The sequence below is a fragment of the Diceros bicornis genome, chromosome 7 (assembly GCF_020826845.1).
Source record: "Diceros bicornis minor isolate mBicDic1 chromosome 7, mDicBic1.mat.cur, whole genome shotgun sequence".
Taxonomy (NCBI): Eukaryota; Metazoa; Chordata; class Mammalia; order Perissodactyla; family Rhinocerotidae; genus Diceros; species Diceros bicornis.
The window spans coordinates 37,705,578-37,732,438 of record NC_080746.1 but is presented as its reverse complement, the minus strand read 5'-3'; the positions used below and the strand labels follow the sequence as shown (position 1 = coordinate 37,732,438).

General features: G+C 41.1%; 1 protein-coding gene across 1 annotated transcript in view; it reads right to left on the bottom strand.

The window, feature by feature from the left end:
• MAML2 (mastermind like transcriptional coactivator 2) overlaps window positions 1-26,861 on the bottom strand; it is a 337,326-nt gene that overhangs the window by 307,850 nt on the left and 2,615 nt on the right. The gene's annotated exons all lie outside the window — the stretch shown is intronic.

Genomic DNA, 26,861 nt, shown 5'->3' with positions numbered 1-26,861 from the left:
TTGCCCCATTCTTCAAACTGACTTCTCTCCTTCCTCTTTTCTAGTCTGTCTTCCTCCGGTTAAAGACTCCTGTCTCCTGTCACTGGTTTCTGCTATTATTTAATAGAAGCGCAATCCTAATACACAAATCTTACTAGGCTTTGGTTCAATCATTCATTCAACAAATATTTAGAGAGCCTCATAATATTTTAGGTATTTGGGATACATTCATGAATAAAAGAGAAAGATACCTGGCCTCATGTAGGTTTCTCATGTGGGTTATTAAAAATGCAGGTATTTAGGCCCTGCCAGAAATTTGCGTTTTTTAGGTTTGAGATGGGACCCTAGGATCTGCGTTTTATCAAGCACCCCAGGTGATTGTGACACCTGAATCAGGTGATCTGTATTCCCCGAAAACATGCTCTGAAGTAGTCTGATCAAGAGCACACAGTAATTCACCGGGTTTTTCTATTTTTCTTATTTGCTTGATTTATTCCCACAGTGAGGTCTTTGGGGGCAGAGGTGGGATATGAAAAAGGAAAGGAAATATTTGAGGCAAACTAAAGCAGAACTTTTTCAAGAAGGGAAACTCTAAGGTCTCCTGGGGAGATCTTGCTTAGTTTGAGCCCTGGCTGATGAGATTTAAAGAGGAAAACAAAAGCCACAAAGGGCAGAGTCAAAGGTGGCCTTGTAGCCCGTGCCCCACCAGCCGGGCCAAGGAGCTGCTAGTTAGAAGCCTGTGGCCTGCTGGGTTCTGACACAGACAGTCTTTTTGGGTTATTTCAAAGACAACACCTTTAACTCTGAGTGGTAGTTTGGAATCATTTTTAAGTCATCATGATATCCCTCTCTTTCCTACTAAGAACAAGACCAGTTTGTTTAACATTTCCTCATACCATAGATTTTTTCATGAGGCCTCACCCACTCCTAGACAATAACAGCATCCTTCTCATGGGTTGGTGACCAGGGCCGTATCTAAGAGGTATAATGAGCATTCTACACAGTGGTATTGTCACCGCCTTCTCTTTGTTTCAACTCCTTCTGCTGAGATAACCTAAAACACAGGGAAACTGGGAAATGGGCTGATTATTTCATTTTTTTTCGCCCTTTTCCAAGATGCCTCCCAAATTCCTGCCCTGTGTCAACTACTGTTCCATTATTCTGTTTAGAAGATAACACAGACTCATTCTGTACCCAGAATAAATATTTGGCACCATATGGTCCACAGGGGAAGTTGCCATGGGAGTGGCAGGGGTAGGCATGGCTCCATCCCAGCCCCCTGCAATCCAGACTACAGGCCAGAAGACAAATGAAGTCAGCAATCTGAGCTGAAAATGGGAGTCACAGTGGCCAGTTAGGAATTGGATTCTTATTCACAATTTAAAAGACCAAACATTAGTCCTACTCAGAACAATAGGTGCCAACTCTAGAGGTTCTATCAGGGTACAGAGGAGGCACTAGGAAGCTTCCAAGATATACGGTATGGGGTCCCTAATCTCATTCCAGCAACCTGGGCCATTTTCCTCAGTTCTAGAGAGTATACTAAAAAACAGGTTCTCAACTAGACAGATTTTGCCCCCAGGGTACAACTGGCAATGTCTGACCCTCATCATGGCACAGTACCATGTGTATAGCAAGTGCTGAATAAATACTTACTGAAAAGATGAGGGACTAAATGGTACTAAGAGATGTTTTGTGGGAGAATATGGTTGTCTTGTTGTAAACCTCGAAACTGGAAATGATATCCCCAAATACTCCCTAAATAACCCATTATTGTTGCCTATAAATATAGATATGTTTCCTCAAATTTATTTTACATTTATATTTTCATTCAGCTTACTACTTCTTGGGATTAGATTTCCCATAAGCTTACTACTTATTGTATAAAGTAGAACTATCTTTACTTATTCTAATGCTATCTCTTTCAAACTTTAACATTTAAGCTAGTCCTTGTGTCCCAGGATCTTATGAATGGCTTCCCCACTTCTATTTCTTCCATACACTTTTTTAAGATTTTACCTCTTTAGAATCAAAGAGTTTTAATATTCTTGGTTTGTCCTCATATAGCATTCATTTGCCCATTTGGATGGGCCAGAATGACTCATTCTCCTTCTTCTGGGTACCCAGAAGGCCCAACAGAGAAGAGAGCAACCTGGGGACATTTGGCTGAGAGCTTCCCTATCATCCTGAGCTAGGCTGTGCATCTTGTCCTAAGCGTCAGCATGTATGAAGGGGCTGGCTGTGAGGAAGTCTATGGAGATCCTGGTCCTGTTGATGCAAGCTTCAGTTTTATATAGCCCAACTTTAGAACTTGTTTCTTCTCAATGGTCAGATCAGCAGTTAGAGTTTAGCCATTATGGTAGCCAAAAGCACCAGGAAACTGTGAGGTACAAGTGTTCTATCACATGGGCACAGCCTTGCTCTCACTTGGGCAAGGCCTGTGAGTTCTCTGAAAAACAAAATGAGAGACTCTCTGGTTCCTTGAATTTCAGTTTGAGTGAATGAGTCACTTGTTGCACACTCCTGCAATTTCCTTCCATAGAATATTCCAGAAGGATGAATTTGTTTGGAAAACAGAAGCAGCTATTCCGACCAATCCTTCTTCATACCTTCTCCTCTAGAACAGAGCAAGTCAGAGCACTCGTTCACTCATTCAACGAGCAACCAGTATGCCCAAACACTCTGGTGGGTATCACAGATACACTGATGAAGAAGAGAGCAAAGTGGAGTCTATGTTCTAAAGAGGATGATGGACCAAAATGGGAAAAAATAGGTAAATACAGAGAGACAATGCAAATTGTAATAAGTGTTGTGAAGAAAACGAAGAAGGGGCAAAAGTACAGAATAATAGAGAAACCTCTCTAGAAGGGATGTTGACTAGGGCTGTCACTTAGGTTGAGATCTAAAAATTAAGCGGGAGCCAGCCAGGTGATGAGTTAGAGAGATAACATGATAAAGGGCTCTATGGAAGGAAAGATCTTGACTCATTTGGGAAACTAAGTGCTCCACACATGGCTGGAGTGTAGTAAGCAAGGGCAAGGGTGGCTTGAAAAGTGCAGCTGGGAGCGGGATGTACAGGACTTAGGTAAGGAGTTTGGATTTTATTTTAAGCGCAACAGGAGGCCACTTAAGAGTTTTAAGCAAGGGTATGATGTGAACAATTTTATGTAGTGAGAAGGCAACTTTTACTGCTGTGTTCAGAATGTACTAAAAGGGACATGGCTTAAATGGCTGTTGGAACAGTTGAGGGTAGAAGGGGTACTGGCCTGGGCCAAGGTGATGACCAGATAGGGGATTCAAGCTATATCTTGGAGACAGAATTGAGAAAATGATCCAACAGACATAGAAGGTCCGAGTTTTAGACAACTCCTCTGCTGTTGGGGCTCCAAGCTCTCCCATACCCCAGTGGGAAGTCACTATCATTTCAGTGTTAAGCACTCAGTGTCTTGGCATTCATTATCTTCCTGAGTCCTCTGGTTTTACTTGTCCTTCAGCTTCAGGCCTGCATTCCACAGATATTCCTGGGTGTCCTGTTCCTACTTGCTTTCTGAAATGGTGTCTGTGGAAAGTAGTAAATTGTTCCATCCAGGTCACACGTGAGACTGACAGATTTTCCACAGAATGGAAAGGGCACCTTTGCAAATCTCTGCTTTTGTGCCTTCCAAAGCACCCAGAAGCATTGATAGTTCTAAAACATCTATGGTTCAATGTCTTCCAAGCTAAAAGAATGTGTTCCATATCTGACCTCCACAAATGCTTAAACTGTTTTAAGCCAAGGTGATTTCAAAACTTTCCAAGACTTGGAGTTACCCCAAAGACTGTGTCTCCAAACACAGCCTGAGAATGCTCTATAGAGACCCCACTTCCCAGAGCCTGAATTTCCTCCTGTGGAGCCCAGCAAATTCACACACTCCCCGGTGATTGCTATATACAGTAATGTTTGAGAACCAAAGCCCTGGAAGCTGCAAATATCTTCTCCTAATAAAAATAATGTGATGCTCTAACTTAATTAATTTAGAAAATTGGTAGAGTTCGGAAAGAAAAAAAATTAATGTTTCCTGGGACCTTTTTTTTGCTCGTTTTTTATTGTTCAAAGTGCTACGTGATTTGCATAGTCTCGTAGGTTGATATTATTTCCATTTTCTATATGAATAGGCTTGGATAGGTTAAGAAATACTATCCCCCGAGGTCACAAAGCCAACAAGTGTCAGTGCCAGGATTCAAACTCAGGACTGCCTGACTTCAAAGCTCCTTCTTCCCCAGCCCTCTCCACCCTCGTGTGTCTTTAGAATGCCTTTCCTCTAAAACTAATCCAGAGCTCACGAGTGCCTGGAAATTTGTCACATTTGTTCATGTCTTCCAGTGGTTCAAGGGATTATATATCACCAGTACACATATTTCCTGCCCAAAGGAGGCAAGGGGAAATTATGAGGGTATGTAAACTACACAGAGTTCGAAACTACCAGGTATCTCCAAGAATTACACTGCACCGCTCTCCACCAAAACACACCTACCTGCTCAATTTGTATATTCTTTCTGGGGCTGGCAGTTATGAGAGTCCCTTCCCTTTTACTGTCAGTTTCTCGAATGGTATCACTCCAGGAAGGAAAATGAGAGGAACTGGGAGCAGGGCCACAGGCCTCCCAGCCTCGGGAAGGCAGGCACCTCTGCAGCAGGAAGCAGCTGCCTGCTTAGTGCTGGGCCGAGGAAAGGCAGGCTTCCTAGCTCCAGTGCCCGAGACTGACAGAGTGAGACAGAAACCCCAGAGCACATATGTCTTTCTTCTCCAGGCTTCTTGCTGACAGATGACTTATTAGCAAAGCATATTCAACAGAAACAGCATCAGCAGGAAACCACCAGGTGGATATGGAAAGCACTTTTACATATCTAAATGGTAAACTCCTGATGATAAATCAAAGGCTTTAACTCAAGTTGTGAACCCCAGATTGAGTTATCCTTCCCAGTTAATACACACACCAGCGGCAGCCATAACTCTGGCGAGCGAGAGAGCGAGGGAAGTTGCTGTGGGAGTAAAGTTACTATGCCTCTTATTGTCTTGGACAGTTGAGTTTGGGTTGAACTAGCGGGTCATTTCTGATAGCACCTTTGGCAATGAGTCTGCGTGCAGTACACAGATGCAGTTAGAATGAAGGAAAGGCAGAGAACACTAAGTGGTATCTATGTACCAAATCATCTGATAAGTACCTTCGGTCATTTATGGCTTACAACTCCAAGGAAGGTGTTATTGTTATCACCATTTTACAGATGACAAAACTGAGGCTCAGATGAGTCAAACAACACGCCCAAGGTAACATAATAAGAAAGCAGGAGAGTTATGACTCAAGTCTGGGAGGGTCTGACTCCCAAACCTCAATTCTTAAGTTATATATTTTACTTCTTCACTTAGCTATCAAACACACAGAAGTAATCATTTAAGACAATTAATAGAAGAATGTAATCACTAGAGAGACAGTATTGTTACTAAACCTTTCAAAAAGCCTACCTCTATTCTGGCAGATAAAGCAAATAGCTCCCTGTTTCCCGCCGAAGCTGGTCAAATGTCAGTCAGCTTGAAACAATGGTTTGTGGTAGATGTATTTACCCTAATCACATGGGCCCACGGACCCATGGGACTTGCTACATGAAAAGCAGGATATAAAACAGAATGTAAGATTCATAAGGATGAGGATCTTTGTTTTATTCCCTGATATATCCTAATTGCCTAGAACAGTGCCTGGTATATAGCGGGCACTCAATAAATACATGTGAAATGAATGAATGGCCTAATTTTAGAACAGTCAGTGGTATAATCTTCCTTAATATCACAGTAAGGGACATGGTAACCTGGGCTATTGACCAGTATTTATTTGTTACTATGTTAAATAGACTCCAAGATGGCGTCCAACAATAGCTACCTCCTGGCATTCACATCCTTGTGTAATTCCCTCCCACACTGTATCAGGGTTGGCCTATGTGGCCAATAAAATATGGCAGAAGCAACGGTGTGTCACTTCTGAGATTAGGTTGTAAAAGACTGTGGCTTCTACGTTGGTTCTCTCTCTCTTGCATCACTGTCTCTGGGGGAAGCCAGCTGCTATGACTTGAGAACATGTAGGCAGCCTATGGAGAGGCTGACATGGAAAGGAACTAAAGCCTCCGGCCAAGAGCCAGCAAGGAATTAAGTCCAGCCAACAACCACGTGAGTGAGCCTAGAAGCAGGTCCTCCATCCTCAGTCAAGCCTTGAGGTGACTGCAGCTGCAGCCAATAACTTGACTGCAACCTCACAAGGGACCGTGAACTAGCACTCCCAAAGTCTTAACCCTTAAAAACTGTATAAGAAAATAAATGTTTACTGTTTCAGCTGCTAAGTGTTGGGGTAATTTGTTATGCATCAATAGATAATTAATACAATTAACTAACCTTGTCATCTTATTAACATGGCAACTGAAATCTAACTTTTGAAAAAACCATGCTACAAATTTTTGAGGGAATTCTAAGGATTCAATTCTTCAAATTCTTTTCCCTCCTGAAAGTTTTAAAAACATAAATATGTCCTTCTGATCCACTAATGTCTTTTTCTTTGCTACTCACTAAACAGTTATGCACATATGTAGCTACAGGAGGGCACAGATGCCACATTGTGGTTGTGTTTATTCTGAAGGAGGTCCAGGTCAAGGAGCAGTACCCACCTCCCCCAAGGGAGGATCGAGATATTCTTATGAACTTTTAGAAAAAATCTTTCTGCTGACATTAAATTAATTTTGATTCTATTCTAATTTTCTAGAAACTCACATTCAATAGTGGAGGAAATATAACCCATAAAACAAAACAATTAGACATTTTTCAGATTGTAATAAGTACTATGAAGTCAATGAGCATATCACAGCTCACATTTAGAAGGCTAGCCCTGAGAGAGAATCACTTGAGATTTTTCTGAATTCGGCAAAGTACCCACTCAAAAAGTCATGCAAGGAACATTCATCAGTGAGACTCACCAGCTCATCCTGCAGAAGCTAAAGGGAGCTTTCCATGATGGCCCAGGGAGATAAGAGACATGCACACTAGGCAAGACTGTTTTGCAGCAATGATACTTTTTCCACCAAAGGAGTATTATGAGTTAGGATATATCTATGAAATACTTGTAGCTCAACAAGGGGAAAATGGAATGAAGTGGAATTAACTCTTTGTTATGTTGATTGGCTTATGTCTCCTGTTGATTAATGCCCCACAACAAACCTAGCAAAGAAGTACAATCAAAGGTCTGACGATACTTCAGGAGGCTGCTAGAAGGGAGTCATTATGAAACGTACTACTTAGAATATCACCAAAGCCCCAAGGCAGCTCTGTTCAGCTAACTGAAGAGTAGACTTCTGAAATCATATTCTAGCCCTCTAGTACACCCAAGCTCATGGCAACTCAAGAAGGAAGCACATTTTATTGACTCTGGTAGAATGTCCAGTCTCACCCCTGAGCAAAGCTAACCTACAGGAGCAGAACAGACAATTACCATTGTGGGGCCGGTTGCGTTTCTCCCCCTCCCCCTTCTACTGTCTTCTGGCATGGAGACATTATCTTGTGAATTTCTGGATTTATATACAGTCATAGTCTTCAATTCATTATTACTTTAAGAAGATGGAGACAGGAAGAGTTTGTGAGGTGTGTCTGTGTGTGTGCATGCACATCCACAGTGGATTTCTTATGTGCTAAAGATCAACTAGCCAGCATTTGTAGCAAATGAATGCCCACCAGGACCAGAAAGTTCTTGTCTTTGAAAGCACTGGAAAAGGAGAGTGATTTAAAAGCCAGAGCAGGAAGTATGGCAATAAGACAATATATTACATGACAAGGACCAAGAAAATCAATGTTTTCAGAGCACAGCCATTTGGCGCAGAGGGAGAGAACACGTGGAAGCCATGTGCTGGCTGGTGCAGGTGCTCATCTGCCTGGGATGTGGGCAGGAAACAACATCTAAAAGCAGCCTGAGGGGTAAAAACAATACTGAGGAAAGGTGCCTTCAAACAGGATCTGTGTGGAAAAGACACTCATCATTCAGCCAGAGGATTTCCAGGCCAAGGTACTTCCACAGCATATGGTTGCCCACTGGGCTCATGACCCTTGAAACACACACTCCCACATCTTTTTATTCTCTCCACCCCATAAGTGTAGCCAATCTCTGAAACACAGTTGCTCTCCTCTGCTGCAAAAGGTTTCAGGAAATGCTAAACCCTCACGGAAAGCTGGTATTCCTCTTGTGATGGAGTACAAGAATTTGCCTAACATTACTCTTAGAATCTTAAATCACAAGAGGAAGATGTCAAAGTTCAACTCCTCCTTTTTAACATTTAAATTCCTGAAGCTCCTGCTTTAGGGCTGTAAGTCACAATCACATCAAAAGATTTATATGTGTTTTGTTACACTTGCCTAAATTCCTTTCAGAGACAAAAGAAACAGACATATTCGTGATACTCTTTCCTTCACCAAATTTCTGGATATTACCTTTTAAAGTTCTCAGACATCAACGATATGTCTACATACGTGCAAGCCAACGAGAGTTTAGAATATTATTTATGTTCTCCTAATGGGACTAGTAAAGTCTCCAGAATTTAGAGTGTGCGGGAAATATGTCTATAGAACACTTTTATTCTAAATATACAAAATTGGTAAGGGCATAAACAATTTACTCAGCATACTGGACTGCCTTTCTTTGAGTTGTTCTGGTCAATTGTGTAAGTGTGTGTAGCAACCATCATTCCCTCCATTCACGTTTGATGGGCATATGTCTAAGTAACATGACCTAGCAGTTCCATTTCTTCCTCCCCTCAAACTACCAATATGACTGGACCATCAAATTAAGCAACTAAATGCCAAATTTTCTTTTTTCAGATCACGCACAGTTTTGAGTTAGATGAGTGGAAAAATAGTCCTGAAGTCTGAGCTTTTTTTTTTCTTTTTATAACAACTTTTCAACAGTTAAACCGCTTTTGCTAAATATGAATAAAGAAAGTGAGCTCCCAGTCACAGCACATGTTTACAACTAAGTTAAAGGCTCTTAAAAATACAGTGTTTGATGGTCCACTGCCAAAATACGAACTTGAGCAGCCTGGAGTGTACAGCTAATAATAAAGAGTCAGTGTTACTATGAAAATCTCCAAGATGAAGCTCCAATTCAGCTTTCTCCTTTTTACCAAGAATTTCCCCGCAATGACACAGAGACATAAATTTGGAGTTAGAGGTCAAGGTGGGAGGGGAGGAAGGCTCAAACTGGTGGGAGGTCACTTAAAAACAAAGGAAAACGTTGCTGGACTGGGCTCAAAACTAAACTGCAAAACAGCACAAAAAGAGTTCAGGCTCTACCTGAGGACTGCTTTTAGAAAAGAAGAAAATGCTTAGATAACAAAACAGATAGCAGAAGTTCAAGGTAAAGGAAATATGTTAGGCATGAAGAAAGCTACGTGTGCTTTCTGTTCAGATTCCTGAAGCTAGAATGAACGGATACACAAAGAAAGGAAATACTTGCATCTTCTAGAACTAGCTGTTCTGTGTAGAGTGAAGAATCACAGTACCCTAGATTCAGTGGATTCTTCTTCCTGCCGCCACAAGCCTCGGCTTCAGATTCTTTGACCCTTGGAATCCTTGGAGAATCTGATAAACTATGGAACGTGTCCACACTGAAGATGCATATATGCCATCACACATAATTTTGCGTTCAATTCAGGGAGTTCGCAGACTCAAGACACTATTTCACTTATCTTCTAGGGTAAAAGGAACCTATTGATAAAAAGAAAGCACTTCCCAAGAGACCGCAGAACCACTTCATTCCTGGTGCCTAAAGTGGAGCTGGAGCATACTAGCTCAATGTATATTTGCTAAAAAATGTTTAAAGGCAGCTTTAGCAGGATTTTATTCCTAAAAGAAAGTTCTGGTGATCTCACTTATGTTTAGGGCATCCTTTGCCCATTTCTACATTGTTTCCTTCTTTGCTTCTACCAAAAATGGATTTCTTTCAGAATACTGATCATGACTAATGGTATCTCCAGAATTTCCACATAAGAGGGGTTTGAAGGCAATCTGGTTGCAAGTCAGGGAGGAAGTGAAGTTGAGTTTGCACTGCACTTTACAAAATATTGAAAAAAACCCTCGGTTACCTTAGCTGAGCTCTCAGAGAGAACAGAGGATATAATGTCTTCAAGGAACTTACCTCTCTTCAAGGTACTTACAATTAACTTATTTAAACCCAACTTTACTCTATAAATGGATGCAAAGCCCACTATCAGTGTAATCAGGTCTTGATGCATTCCTTCACGGGAAGAGTTAACATTTCACCAGGAATCTATATTCAAGATCCTCCAGGTTTGGATTCCTAAATCCTGAAGAATCCTGAAGGGACCTGTCAACCAGGCTGCCTTCTCTCTGCCCATGGCAGATATCAATAATGAACTACGATGGCCCTCTTTCCTAGTGAGCTGGGATGTCGCCTCAGAATTCTCTACACAGCGCTCCAGGTAACTACAACCAACCTACCCTGCCATGCAAGTTGAAAGACATTTGTCACTCACAGATCCTACATGTTCAAGCACTTTCTACCTCTTAAATAGAAGACTGGCAATTGTCTCAGAGAGTAATCTGTGACCCGTAGGCATTCATTCTGAATTTCGTCTGCACCTCAGATGATGAGTTACTTCTAATCTTTACCGACTTTCAAATGTCTTGTTGCACTTAGCTTCCCAACTCAGGCCTGGAGTTTGAGCTGGAGCCTGATATTACCTGTGTAATTACCTTCTCCTGTATGCAGTAGGAAACCATGACTAGACCCATGAGCAGTGGCATCATCCTGCTGTATCCAGATCTCGACTCCACCACTCATGGTTGAGTGACCTGGGCATGTTCCTTCACCTCAGGCCTCAACTTCCTCATCTGTCAAATGGAAATAAGATTGTACCTACCTCATCATGTGATTATGAGGATATACGAGTTAATATTCTAAAAACACTTAGAAGAGTGCCTAATATGTTAAACACTTAATAAGTGTGATTTTTTAAAAAATATGCTGAACAAAAAGGATATCTTGAAGATCAGTGTTTCACATTTGGTGCATGGTACATTTAGTTACAGAAATATAAAGGCTCGAGGTCCTTTAAAAATTCATGCTTTCCATAGTTTAATTCAACAAACATTTACCAAATGCTTGCGTACTAGATGTCTGACACTATTATAGGCCCTGGGAATACAAAGATAAATAAGGCACTTCTCCACCTTGAAGCAAAATCCCATCAATGACGAATGAACCCCTGCATTTTCTCCAGGTAATGAGAAAACATCCATCAGCATAAAAAACATATTCAACTTGGATCTGAGTGGATTCAAAATCACTTTTCAGCAAAGAGCCACAGGTCTCTCCCTTAAGCTCCAACTAAGATATGCATTCCAAAATAAGCAACAGAAAAGAGAAAAACTTAGACCAATCTTGGTTTCAGAGATGAATCTGCTTCTTTGATTCAAGATCAAGTTTCTCTTCATAACAACTTTGCAGCCCACTCTCCCCAGACCTTTGAGTTGACTCACTAAACTCACACAAAATATAGGTAGCAAAGTGTGGGCTTTCATAAATTCACAAAGCTTTTTTCATCTCACCTTGTATTCTTACAAATTAATGAATTTAAAAACAGAAAAAAATCAAGACTCTCTGTTTTCAGCCTCTCTTATTCTAGATGTGATGTGCCCTGGGTGTCTGACATCCTCATTCCATTCATGATTGCCATTCTTTCTAGGAGAGTCATTGCTTCAAAGTATGTGTGAGTTGTGCTTCGGAGAGCTCAAGACAGTCAATGTCCTCATTTTAGATGCAAATTCAGTGATGAATTTGGGGCCCAGCTACTCAACTTTGCCAGCTGTGTGCCCTGCACAGGCCCAGGGGTCAGGAGGGTGGGTCGCTGCTCACTAGTGGAGTTGGCGCAGGCCAGTTTGAGCCTCTTACCAGTCTTTGAAATGGGCGTAATAATACCCCAGAAAACAAACAGAGATCATCTGTGTGTACACATTCAATAAACTGCAAATTTCTATTTGAAAGTAAGATATTACCAGCATTTCTCAGCTTCTCCAAGTCTGTTTCCCACATGTATAATAAAAAGAGCTACACTTGCCTTATTTATAGCACAGAGTTTCTGGGAGGACTATACAGGTTGTGTACACTAACGAGGATATTATTATGACTATTGCAAATGCCAGTTACTGCTTCTGCCTGCCCCTGAGAGCCTGCTATGCCTCTACCTCCTTATGGTCCTGATGCTAATTTCCTGACCGTTTCTTTTCTGTTTCTATTGCTAAAGATGGACAATATTCTTCTTGTCCTCTAAATGTGCCTTTAGGTCGTTTCTCTTTAATTCTCAAATCTCAATGACTTCCAACAAAATGATCACAATAGCCCCAAGGCACAGATGATGATGATGACATGACCACCCTCCTCCCTAGAAGCATCAGAACCAGCATTATGCAGGCTGTGGCCAAAGTAGCACACAGCCTGGACTGGGGAAGACCACTGTGCAGGCAGCTGTCCAGGCTCAGAACAAACACTGGCAAAGGAGCCCATCATCTAGCTCTGAGGGTAGTCATTTGTTTACAATTATCACTTTCCACTTCCCAGAGTGTTTCCCAGATTTGCTTCCTTTTAATTAACCCAAATCAATCTCCAATCAGCCACATTAAAGAACAACAAGCTGTGCATTACTGTATCGCTAGTTAAATTTATCTCATTCCTTTATTTGTTTACTCTTTGTCCTTCTCCCTTCCCATTAAAATGTAGACTCCATCAAACAAGCACTTTGTCTTTCCTGTCTGGCCCCAGGGCCTAAAACAGGACTCAACATACAGTAGGCACCCAATACATGTAACTTCTCTTCTGTCACCCCTTTCCTTGCACCAATGTTTTCTACTCATGAGGGACTGGACTTTAGAGTTTCAAACTGGGAAGAATCTTAAGAGATGATCATGCCTCTGTATCTTTCAAATGTTTGTAGCATTGGAACTATGTTTTTAATCACACATAGATATAGATATGCCTTAAAATATATGTCTTTTTGTTTGTTAGTGTCATTGAGTAGATTCTGACTCTTAGCGACCTTGTATACAGCATAGGGGAACCATGCCCAGTCTTTTTGCGCCATCCTCTCACCTTCCAGGACTATATCAGACAATGCTCCGCTGCTATTTATAGAGTTTTCACTGGCCAATTTTTTCGGAAGTGGGTGGCCAGGTCCTTCTTCCTAGTCTGTCTTAGGCTGGAAGCTCCACTGAAACCTGTCTGCCATGGATAACTCTGCTGGTATTAGAAATACTGGTGGCACAGCTTTCAGCATCACAGCAACACATACGCAGCTGTCACAGTATGACAACCAAGAGAGGGGTGGTGTGGTTCCCTGACTGGGAAAGGTAGCCAGGCCGCAGTGGTGAGAACGCCAGATCTTAACCACTAGACCACCAGGTACATATGCCTTAGCGTGATTAAAAACTAGTGTTTATATATATAAAGTTACACACTTTAATCACACTTAGTGTGATTAAAAACTTAGTGTTATATATATAGAGAATGCATAATTAAACAGGAGATGAAGACCTTGGAGGTCCACCACATGTTCCTCCATCTCTCTTTCCTATCTGCATTCCTGAAAGACTTATATCTCTAACTTAAAAGCCATTGATCTGGTCATTCACTCAACAAATATTTTTTGTGGATCCAAAATATTCCAGAACTGCTAGGGGCTGGGGATACATGTGGTGAACAAGACTGACAAGGTCCCTGGTCTCACCGAGTTTATATTCCAGTGGGGAAAGATAGGAAATGCAAAAATAAATAAGGAATCAAGATAAATTCAGATAGTAATGAAAGTTATGAAGATAGCAAAACCTCTGTAATAGGATAAAGTGATAGGGGAAGAGGAGAGAGAAACAGAGATCAATCATGTGTGTCTACATTAGTTAGGGCAGCCAGGGAGGTCTCTCCAAGGAGGTGATATTTGAGCCGAATCCTGTATGACAGGAATAATCCATCCAAGCAAAGTGCTGAGGAATCCAACCCTTTTGGATTACAGACAGGGAAACTCAAGTAAAGGAGGAGTGACTGGCCCCAAGGTCACCCTGCCAGTTAGCAACAAAGCTTGGACCAGAATGGAGGTCTCCTGTCACTCCACACTTACCATTGTGATATAATGTTCTCTTTTCAAGCTTCTGCAATTTGGCACACTCTTGTCTTCTGGAGCAATTTCCTTTAAAACCGATCTTCTTTCCTATATTCTTTAATGTATTTCCTCATTTCTATTTTCTCTTTAAAGTCACTCATGTAACCAATTTGTGTCTATATATACTAAAAATAACCATGGTAAGCAAAAGGTGTGTGTGTGTGTGTGTATCTGATAGGGATTTTGGATGCATTTTCTAAGCAAAACGCAGACCTAATCTATTAGAAAAGAAAGGTAACTTGGTTTCCTTCATCTTAGTATTTTTAAAAAGAAAAGCCATGTTGCATAGCATAATACTAAGACATTTTCATCTAAAAAGCCAAAAAACCTTAACAGAATAAAAGCTAAGGAGTTTAGAAGTTACTAGAAAAAATGTTACCATCTCTATGGCTCTAGTCTAATAGACAATGAAACTGAGTGTGTCCACCCTTTGAAACAAAATAAAACGACAACCACAACCAAATGACTCTTTTGGCTTCCTGCTAGTTACATCTTGCTTTGTGAAAGAAAATACACGGGGCTGGCCTGGAGCATAAGATGTGATCCACAGACCCCAAAGATTCTAGAAGTCGTAAAAATACAATTTGAAGAGCTGTGCTCTAACAAAATCAAGAGATAGGGAGGGAGGGGATTGTGCTATCAAAGAAATTCTCTAGATTTAATATTTGATTGGGTAAATTTTCCTTTGTTGGTTTGTTTGGAGCAGATCCTGTGCATTTCTTTTTTCCAGTTCTATTAAATCCCTAAACAGATCCGAGTTTTAAGGGCTTAGGGCTGCCCTTGGGAAATAGGTGATTACACTCTCTGCTTAGGGTTTTAGCGATAAGGAAAAAAAAAAAAAAAGAGGCAGTGGATTGAATTCCCCTCCCCCAGGCCAATTTCTCAGTGACATTCTTTTGTAGTTCCCCTTTAAAGCGGAAACATATTTAAAAAATGAAGTGGTGACACATACAAAATTCCATCCATTAATCTGCATTTTTCAATTGTTATATTTATATGAAAGAGAGAGACAGACAGAGAGACAAACAGATGGGGAGACCAACGTATATAGCTAAAACGCTAATCAATTCCTGAGGAAGGAAGGCTCTACAAGAATATTTTCCTTTTCATTTTATATTTTATATTTCATGTACTTATTTCATAGGGGTACTCAGCTGGGAGTCTTCTTTACCCACAGAAATGTTGCAAGTGTAGTTGAGAGGATCTGGGAAAAAATCAGTGTTCCCTCTAAAACTACATTTAATGAATCAAACTCCAGCCCTACAACTGTGTTTCTCATTCTGGAACCCTAAACTCCAACAAACAGGGTCACATATGGAGTGATTTGTTCATTACTTCTAGGAAGGGTGTTAAGCAATTAATATGGCTGTGTGCTCGCCCTTTACCACAGCTGGACCTTGTTCCCAAGATTACTTCAGACCCTCCTCACTAGTACTTCCTATAAAAAACAAAACAAAACATTCACACCCTTGTCACCTCTCTTCCTCTCAATTCTGCCAAACAGATATATTTAAGGAGAGAATGATGTTTGAAAAACAAAAGCAAAATATGAGGGAACTCATTCCAAATGAATCAACCCAAAAATGGTCTCAGAGGTGATCCATGTCACTCATCAAGTGTCCCTCATTATTCTTCCAAGAAGGGAAGCAAGTACCAGGAAGGTAAAAAGACTCGACTAAATTGCACTACTAGTTAGTATCAGTGGGAGAACTAGGACCCTCAACACCCAGTTCCCAGGTCAGTACTCTCTTACTATATCACTAGTAAGTACAGTAAGTACAATATAGTATCATTGTATTGCTCCCTCTATTTATCCATTTATTGTGAAGTGTAAGATGAAAAAAATGAGGCACTTAGAATAATTTGCTACCAAAAAAAGTGATAAGAGTTTAGAAACACTGCTCTTCAAGACAGAATATGCTTACTCTTTCCCCTGTATGCTGTACTAGCTAGCAAAGTCTTCTGTGGCCTAGAAGATCGAATGCAATTACATTGCCCATATATATTTGCTATGCTGTTTGACTCTCCCAAGGGCAGCATAACAGTACAAGGGGAGTGACATCTTTATGAGGTTAACCCTTTTCTATTTTAAGGGTAGACTACTGAAGGCAGATGTGTTCCCTGGAGCATAACAAGAATGCTGGAAATTTGGTAGTTAGGAGGAATGACAGCACCAGGCCATCATCCATGGGGGGAAAAATAAATTGTTGTTCAGAGGAACAGTGAGCTGTGGAAGCCTATGAGAATGTTGATGCACATGAAGAGAAAATCAGATGACAAAGGAAGAGGGGCTCGAAATTATAATATGGTGAGAAGAGACAAAGGAGAAAGCAAGGAAGCTAATGTGTGTTAAGCTCTACCATGTACTAGATAACGTGCTAGGTTCTTTCATGTATTATCTTATTTAATCCTCAAAATGTTTTCAGACAGTCTCTATCATCACGAAAAGCAGAAAATGAGTCTCAAAGATGTTAAGTAACCAGTCCTGGGGTAACACACCTAAAGAGGTGGAACCATCTTCCATGCTAAGCTTTTCCAGCTCTGATTCAGTTAACCTTTGCTAAGTTACAAGCCACCCCAAAAACTTAGTGGCTTAAAACAATGATGTAATATTTCCTATGATTCTCTAGGTTGTCTGGGTAGTTCCTCTGCTCACTCATGTGGCCGCATTGAGTTGGAGGATTAGATGGTCCAAGATGGCCTCACTCTTATATTGGCAGTTGGTGCTGTTGAGAAGCAGAGGCATCTTGGTTCTCTGCAGGTGGACACTCATCCTTCAGTTGGCTAGAACAGCTTCTTTATATGGTGGTCTCAGTGTTCAAAGAGGGCTTCTTTCTTTTTAACCACTTTATTGAAATATGATTGACATATAAAAAGATGTACATATTTAATATATACAACTCTATGAGTTTGGGGGTAAGTATACAACCATGAAACCATTACCATCATTAAGGCCATAAACATATCCATCCCTTCCCCAAATTTTCCCCTTCCTTTCTTTATTATTATTATTTTTTTTGTGGTAAGAACATTTAACATAAATTTACCCTCTTAACAAATTTTAAGTCCAAGAGGGCTTCTTAAAGCCCATCCTCAGAAGTAGCACAACATCATTTCTGTCACATAGTCTTGTTTAAAACAATCACATAGTCATTCAAGATTCAAGGGGCAGGCCGGCCCTGTGGCTTAGAGGTTGAATGTGCACGCTCCACTACTGGTGGCCCGGGTTGGGATCCTGGGTGCGCACCGACGCACCGCTTGTCGGGCCATGTTGAGGCGGCGTCCCACATACAGCAACTAGAAGGATGTGCCACTATGACACACAACTATCTACTGCGGCTTTGGGGAGAAAAGGGGGGGAAAAAAGAAGGAAGATTGGCAATAGATGTTAGCTCAGGGCCAGTCTTCCTCAGCAAAAAGAGGAGGATTGGCATGGATGTTAGCTCAGGGCTGATCTTCCTCACAAAAAGAAAAAAAAAAAGATTCAAGGTGGGCAATAGCATCCACTTTTGGTGGGAGGGGTGGTAAAGTCACATTATAAAGGTATATGTGGGATGGAAGGAATCACTATGATCATTTAAAAAACAATCTACCATAGGCTCTAAAGTCCATGCTACTTCTATTACCAAAACTTTAAAAAAATCCCAAATTGTTCTTAATTGTTCTTTCTATAGGTTTATAAAAAGTCCTTAATAAAAGGACTACTTTCTATAAGTAGGAGTAGATGTCAGTAGATGTCTGGAGTAGATGTCAGAAAACTTGGGTTCTAGTCCTACCTCTACTACTATGGGATCTTGGAGTATTTTCTTTTAAATGCACTTTTTTTCACCTATGAGAAAAGGGTTTGGTCTGTTTTGTCTCTAAGGGCTCATGCAACTCTATAAATTGATAGAATGGTGTCCTAGTTTTAGATCAATATGAACTAGCCCTCTTGGGGGATGGACAGGATGGAGACGAGAGAAGGCTAGAAATGAGATGCTTTCTATTTTACAACATACTACTCCCTTTCATTGCTGGTGGTGCAGAATTTGGGAGGCAGTAAGCAAAGGAAACTCCTTCCCATGGGTGGTTGAAATCTCCCATGGTGTGGGCGCTGCTCTGACCATTTCCATTTAGTATATGCTAAACTGGAATGGGTCCTTCAGCATTATACCAAGGATTAGAGTACAAGTCCTTGCCCTAAGGGATTCTAGACCCCTTAGACAAAACAATTCTCATGCAACACACAGTCACACCAGCTAAGCAGACAGCAGCGGTGAAAAGGCTCCTGAGCTGGTCTCTTCCTGAAGGAAATGCTTAGCTGGGAGCTCTCTCAGAAAGATACTGTTGCCTAGTCTATGCAAGATCAGGTTCCCAAGGAGAAAACTAATGTTTAATTTAGCACAAAGACAGCTCAGAATCTCTCTCTGGGGGCCTGAGCCTGCAAACAGATCCACATGCAAAGAATCTAAGCGAGAAAAGGAAGCTGTCTTGGGTGCAATGGCTCCAGGACTGGGGCACATACTTTAGCGAACTATTGCCTCTGCCCGTCGTTTTTGTCGGGAGCACCGCTGCTCCTTGCTGTTTACTCTTACGTCTGTACTTTGCACTTTTTCAACACTTCTGTGAAACAACCAAATGGGATAATACCACGCGCACATACTTTTTGCTGTCTGAAATTACATAGTGCGGCGTGGCAATGAAATGTGCAAGCCTTAGCTGGTTTAGCAAGTATCAGTCCACTTAGGCAAACAACAACAACAACAAAAAACTTAGTTTCTCAGTTGCTTAGCCAGAGAATGATTTTAGTTTCACATAATTTAGACTCCAGAGACCTCCAGAAATGAGCAGTGTACACTTCAGCATGGCAATCGTCATTCCAAAGACACAGTACAGTACATATTGTATTCAATTAAGCCACTTCTTTGCACTCTGGTTACCATGACTCTAAGAGATTATACTGTGTATCCAACAGACTCCTGGTAAGTTATTAGCAGTTGCAGCAAACTTTTCCCTTAAGTAAATTTTCTGGGAAAAAAAAGAAAAAACCCAGACATGTAATTAACTTTCTGTTCAAATTCGTCAGAACTACCTGAAAAGAACTCTGTTGTACAATGAGGAATTAAAGGTATTGGGCTTCATGTGGGTGAGAGTTATTAGTGTGCTAATACTATCCACACACATGTGGAAAGATCCACAACTACAACTCAGCCACATTTCTGATAAAAGAGAATTTTTTAAACAACAATATTAATGATTCCATATTAACATATGAACCCACCATAATGACTCAGGAAGTAAGAACATTCTTTAAAAAAATGTAAAACAAAACAAACCTGACATGAGTTTGACTCTACATTTCCTAAGAATATTATCCTTCAAGAGGAGGAAAGGCATCTAAGTTTAAATGATGGGGAATAAACAAACTAACAAACAAATTTTGACTACATTCTTTGCTCTGAGTTAGAACCCATAAATCCATCCTTGCCCAAACATCATCTACCCAACAAGAGTATTCTTATTCTAATCTCGTCACTTCTTTATAGAAACATTGTGCTTTTGATTAAGAATTATCATCACTAAAACCTGCTTTGAAGCCTTGGCAACATTTTTCTCATGTTTCTTATGGAAAGTCATACTTGAGGAGGTACTGAGCTAAGAAGAGATTTCAAGCTAAGAACCACGTCAAGGCATGAAATTTTCAACATGCTCCGGGTGAGGGCTGGGAAGAGGGCATATTCGTGGTACCTGTTCATTTGCAGCTGAAGTGAGTTAACTGATTCCTTAGCAACTTGAGCCAGATATCTGGCTTTCAAAAGCATAAATTTAAATCTCCACAGCAGGGGACTTCTACCTCTTTGTGACTCTGTGACCAGATTCACTTCAGAATTATTCATCAGTCTGAATTAATAATTCAGTTAAATTGGTAAATTTGGACTATTCAGTTTTAATGATTCCAAACTCTCAATAGACACTTTAAATTTCTCATTGACCCACAAAGCCCACAGGCCAAATTCGCCAGATAACTGAATGGAAACCAAGTCTCTATTCTAGAAGAAGTAAGGAGTCAAAGAAACACTCACCCTAGTCAAGTTCTAGATTAAGAGTCCTAGAATCTCAGGAATGGAAGAGATATTAATCCTGTTCTCAAAAGAACACTATTTGACCCATTTCAGAGAAATGTAAATCTATCCCAGATGACATCTCCATATTAAACCATTTAGGGAAACTGGATAATACAGTATCCCTCCCTCACCAATTGAAGTAAATATTAATGAGAAGAGCCATGCCCTTCCACAAAACATGTCCCTGATGCACTTCTGGAAATAGAGTCCTGGGCTGGGAAAACCATGAATCTGATTCGAGTATGTCACCTCTCACATTAATAACAACAGCAGCTAAAATTTATTGAGCTTCTACTAGGTGCCAGGCACTTACCTCATTTAATCAACAACCCTTAAATAGTTCTACTACTCTCATTCCATTTCAAAGATGAAGAAACTGAGGCAAGAGAGTTTAACTGACTTAACAAGAAGACATAGATAGTAAGTGATAGAGCTGCGATTTGAAACCAGGTAGTCTTGTCTCTGACCCCAGGCTCTTAGACAGAATAGAATAACGGCTATTCTACCTTGCCTCCTAATTAACAAGCTGACTTTAACACTTCTATTTCCAATCTGCAGCACCCCTTTTAGACTGAAAATTCTAAGAGGACAAGGGCTATGTTGAATTGCTCATTAATGTATCGTGGCATAGAATAGCTGCACAATGATTCTTTATTGAATTAATGGATAATTTCCCCAAACTTTAAAAAGCACCCATGTCCACAGTCTTGATATGAAATTTCAAAACCTTCACTACAACCATTAAGACCCATGGAGAGTGTAGTGCATGGTAAATATTGTTATTTGCCCATTTTCATAGTTAATCCTTTTGCAATATGGCTATGATAGGGCCCAACTCTCCAGACTTCTTCAAGCGTTGTGGAGAATACGTGAACTTCTTTCTTCCTCCCCTCTACAAGGAACTTGAACAGCTTTTATTCTTTCACATCTGTCCCTTAGATATGTGGAGGAAAGGGTTGAAGCTGGCAGCCATAGGTAGACAGCCCACTAGCTACGGTCAGCATCCCAGCCTCATGCCTTGAATCAGGGAGGGAAGGAGTTGTTGGCTTTTCTCCTCTGTCATCTATTCCATAGGGTACCTTCCCTGTGCCCTGTAAACATGGACCAAACAGGAGAAATGGCTATCTGACAGAACCTTCAGGCAAGTAAAAGATCTACAACACATTTGCATTAAAAAGCAAGCAAGAAAGTAAACAAATCTCAAAGACCACCTGGAATCACTTCTCATAAATTTCTGCACACGATTGTTTTGTTAATGAAAAGACCTTTTCCAAGTTAGTAAACTAGCAAACTCTTTTGTTGGGAAGATCAGTTTACACATGAAGAGCATACACTTTTACCCACAGGGCAATTCTTATTTGCCCTGGAAGGCCTCGTGAGCCTGAGAAGAGAGGTGTAGTTGGTTCTGCTTCTTTGAGTTTCTCTTCTGTGTCTAGCTAGTGTGCTTTTAAAACCATCTCCTTTCCATGCCAAAGGCCATGTCATGCTGCATATAACTCATTGTGAATGGGAGAAGTGTGTAAATAGCAAGGCATTAAGCAGCTCAAGGGACTTGAAGATAGGTAATACAGAACACTCAGGCAATGCACTATGAGAAGAGGCTGCTGGAGGGGAAATGTAATACTTGTCTTCAAGTATATGAAGGATTATTATTGCTTCATAGATGCTGACTGCTCTGAGCCTTCCTTGCTTTACCACTTTCCAGGGCTTCTGATTTACTCTTGCCAGAGCTCCAGACCCTCCAGGGAGTGGATCGACCTCACTTGTCCCCCTCACTACTCACATCCCACCACAGTGTCAGTCAGGCTCCACTCTCTGCCCCCAAACACCTAATGTTCATGCCCATCTGCACTTGGCTACCCCATTCCACATTTCCATATTGTCTCCCTCCTCCCAGGGCCTGCTGGTGACCCACATTCTCCTTAAAGGTCTCCCTGGCCTGGGTTTGAATCTCTCTCCTACCAACCACTAACAGAACCCATGTTTTGAGCACCTCCTATGTGTCAGGCACTATGCTGATTGTCTTGCTAAAGAATATTAGCTTTACTTTACAGATGAAGAATACTGATGCCCAAAAAGAATAAAATTATTTCCGCAAGCTCATACAGCTAGTAGGTGTGAAGTACGGATCTGAACACAGGTCAAACTATAAAATCTATGCATTAAATTCTTCCATTTTCTGTATCTCTAAGCCTTGGTTTCCTTATTTGTAAAATGGGGCAGATGTTGCTTACTCACCTGTTTCTATTTTAAGACATTACATAAAATATATAATGAAAGCGCCTTATACATTCTAGGGCTCAATAAATGTTTATTCCTCTCTCCCTCTGATTTTCTATATCAGTTTTGGTCCATTCTGCCTAGTGAGTACTGTCACTGTTACTTCATCTATGTGGTCTGGATTTGCCTACCAGACTGTAAGTAAGCAGGGACTGTGTCTTTAGCTGTATTTCTCTCTATTCTCCCACAGAACCTGTTAGAGTGTGAAGGAAATTAGCATGAAAATGCAGAAGAAAGAATTTAGAATTGTTTTCCTTAAACATGATCCTGCCTATGAACATATATAAGGGACTGGATTAAAGAACAAGGAAGTACTAGATTCCACTCAGAATGGTTTAGCTGCCCTACAGAGCAGAACTGGATGATTTTTTTTCAAATTTCCTTCTAGACGTCTTGAGCTTAAATAGCAGTGCAGAAAACACACACACACAACAACAATCAAAACAAAAACAGCTAATCATGCCCACTCGTTTAGTCATATTTAATTGTTTTGTCTAAGAACATTAGAAAACCCACGTTTGTCTTGGTACTTACAAAAGGTTTACAGGTATAGGGAAGTCATATAGTGCTAAACTTTAAGGTTTAGAAAAATTTGATGAACATCATCTAGCAGTGACATTATTTCAAAGAAAGCAGATGCCTTCTATAAACAAACATTGGCCTAAACATGCAAGATAACTTGGTTGACATAATATCATTTTGTTGTCAAAACAAGCTTTCTGTCAATTTTTGATAAAGGATTGTACCAACTTCTTTCTCCACTTGAACTCTTTTGCCTTTGTGAGATCTTATAACTATATTTACTTGAAAGAAGTTGTAGGAAGGTCCTGGATAGATAAGAACTCTCCCTTTATTACTTCGTTCTGGAAAACAGAACAAAAATAGGTCAGTTCTTAAGGAAATGATGGCTACATATATAAATAATGTAAATACTCCTATCACTGTCCCTGGGAGGACATTTATCATGTAGACATCTACAGACACCCAATGAATTGTTTCTTCTCAGCCCTTCATTTAAAGCTCTCAAATTTTGAATTGTCAATTGGAAACTTGATTATTATCAGTTAAAAATAACCAGGGAACTCTGGCAATGATTTAACTTGTTTGACTTTCTTAAGCTAACAATTAACATTTTAGGCTATTGTTGACAAAATATTTAACTTTCCCATGCCATTTGTGCAAACGACTTTTCTAATTTCATTAGATGCTCTGGTGGACACACCTTTCCAAAGCTGCTCAGGTCCATGCAGGGGCCGGTAAAGAACGTGCATTCCAAGACCCTAAACACTTTCGTAGCGTTGCACATTTTAACTAGGATTTCCTGGGACCTTCGGGACCACTTAAATACACTGATATCTCAGTCTTATCTTGACAGCACTAAATTTGAAATGCCAATCCCTTTATTTACAATAAAAGCTATTTCAGCATTTAAAACAGACAACTAAAAGCTTAAGTATACGTTTAATCCCTGGAAAAACTGGTATTATGATTCGTTGTTTAGTAATTTATTATTAGTAATACTAGTAATAATGCCTTGCATTTCTGCTGTGCTTAATTTTTTCCAAAGCCTATTTGGAAACACAAATTTATTTGCTTCTCTCAACGAGCTAGGGCAGCATTATTGTTCTTCTCTGTTTTACAGATGACTGCTAAGTAATTTGTCCAGGTAACCCAGCTGGTTAGTGATCAAGCAGGCACGGAACGGAGGATGCAGACTCCTTGTCTGATCTGCTTTCTTTCTTCCGCACTGCATTAGTGAAAAGATAATCTCTAAAGCCAAAGATGACTTGGAACCACTTATCTACCCATCCTAGCAACACAGTCTATGCAACAGAAAAAGAGTTTGTCTCAGGCAAAAGAGAAAGATTAATAATGCATCACGGAAGTTCGAAACCTTACTGTTCCACAGACCAGCAATTATTTAGTTTCATAGTTCATTCAAAGATTCAAACACACTTCACCATAAAATGATTTAGTGCCTAAAGCCTGCTCCAAGTGGTTAGAAATGCAGATCTGCTCAAAGCCCTACAATCCAGGCCCTCTGAAAGGCCCTGTTCCTGCAGTCTCTGCAGCAGTGGGGCTTCCCCTGAACTTGCACTTGAGTTAAATGAAAAAACTGGCTAAGGGCTGCAGAATTAGGCTCTCAATGTGGACAGAATTAGAACTGGCTTGGAGGTTATTCTTGCATTGTTCTTGAAACTCAGGCTATTGAAAAAACTCATTATATATTTCTTGCAGGATAACACCCCTCAATGTCAACACTATCCCACAGAACAGAAGTTCTCTTTTCACCGTCATTCAGCAAATATTACTGACTATATTCAAGGCATTGTACTAGCAGGTATGCGGGATACAGAGCTTTCATCTGAGGCCACAGCGCATATTTGATTTTAGATGATCAATATTCACTCCCTTTCTGCAAAGGACGTTTATGGCCACTTATGGCACATGAATTAACAATTAAAGTGATACATTCAACACACCCAGACAGAAATAAATCTGCTTACAGACACGGTAGCAATAGAATTAAGAAAGAATTCTGACACTCATACTTTGCAAAGGCCCCTTGAAATTAATAGTGTTTCTGAAAATAAGTGAGACCCGCAGATCTAATGGGCTTGGTGAATCACTCCCAAATGCCCAGGCCTCCCTTCGGACACAATGTTATCAAGTCAATACAGTACCTGCATCACCATCTCTGAGTACCCTGCTGAGTAACAAAACACCAAATTTAGAAGCTAAAATGGAGAAGGGAATTTCCAATAACCAAAAGGAGGTGGTGGTGGATCACTCCTTGCAATGCCACACATTTTCAATGAAAAGCAACCATTGGAAATGGACTGAAGTTCCTCCTACTCCTTACTCACACTGCGCCTCTCATCATCACTGTACTCGGAGAGGGAGCTCCTCTAAGTGAATGTTTTAGGAGATGGTTGGTAGTCGGGAGAGAGAAGAGAGATTCCCTCTCAGGACAGGGGTGGCTTGTCCCTTTGGCTTCCACAGCAGTAAACCTTCAGTCGGGAAAAGGCCAGACGCTGTTCTCTCACTTCCTCCCAGCATGGATATTGCCATCGTCAAGTTACAATAACCACTGAAGTTGGTTTCATTTCGCATCCCAAAACCCCCAATAAAAAGAAGCAGCCTCATCTTACTTCCAAGTTGGAGAAAAGCAAAAACCAAAAGAATGAGGCCATCAGCAGAGCTGCCACCTTCCTTGCAGAGGCTGGGATGTGAAGGCCACATCCAGTCTTGGCACCCAGGACAGAAATCAGTCTTCGCCACTGAGAAGGGCTGGGCCCTCGTTCCTGGTATCATCCCCAGAAACACTTACCAGGAGACTGGGAAGCACACAAAGCCGTATTATTGCAAGACTTGCAGACAGATTATAAATCTACTGGGGACAATCAAGGCATTTAGATACTTTTGGCTGCAAATGCCAGTGACACACACACACACACAAACCTCATTCTTCTCTCCATTTGAGGGATTCTTTACCCTTCTCCTTCTCCTCAGCATCTCTCTTTCACGAAACAAACTCCCATTGCTCTCCTAGGGAATTCCAGGGAGAGGTGGGGATAGAGCAGGTGGTAGGGAAAAGGAAATTAGGCCTTGAAGCTCTAACATAACCCCACAGGCTAACTGTATTCAAGGATAAAACAGCAAACACTGGCCAGTTTAACTGTTAGCAGTTATTTTTCATCTGGAGTTGGCGCCAGGGAGTTGCAGTTCTGGGCATTCCAAGCAAAATGTGTGCGTGGTGGGAGGGAAGAGCACCATCCTAGCCCCCAGAGTTTCTGAAAACTTCATTACCACAGACTCAGGCCAGGGATAAGGGGGAGCCACAAAGAAGCATCCTATGGGCCTGTCTGGAGGATGTCCTCTCCCTAGAGCTCCTTTTCAGGATCCTTTGGAGGAGGAGTTCCACACAGTGCCCTCCTCTCCTTTGGGCTTTTTGAGTACTTTTGGGCTTGTATGGCCATTTCCTGTTGCTGGCTTGCATTAAGGCTGGCTTGAGCAAACTGGAGCTGTGCTGTGAGCAGACACAGAACTTCAGGTGCCCCACAGAACACAGAAATGGAGGAAGCTCGCAGGGCTGCAGGGCTGCAGGGCAGGGCTCCACCTTCCACCCAGAGGCCATTGGCCCAGCAGCTTCGGGGGAAGCCAGCACAGGGCAGGCAGTCACCTGACCAGGACTGGCACCAAGAACCAATGATTCAAGGGATACTCCCTCTAGGATGGGGCGTGTCTGTGCCTCTGAGGAAGAAC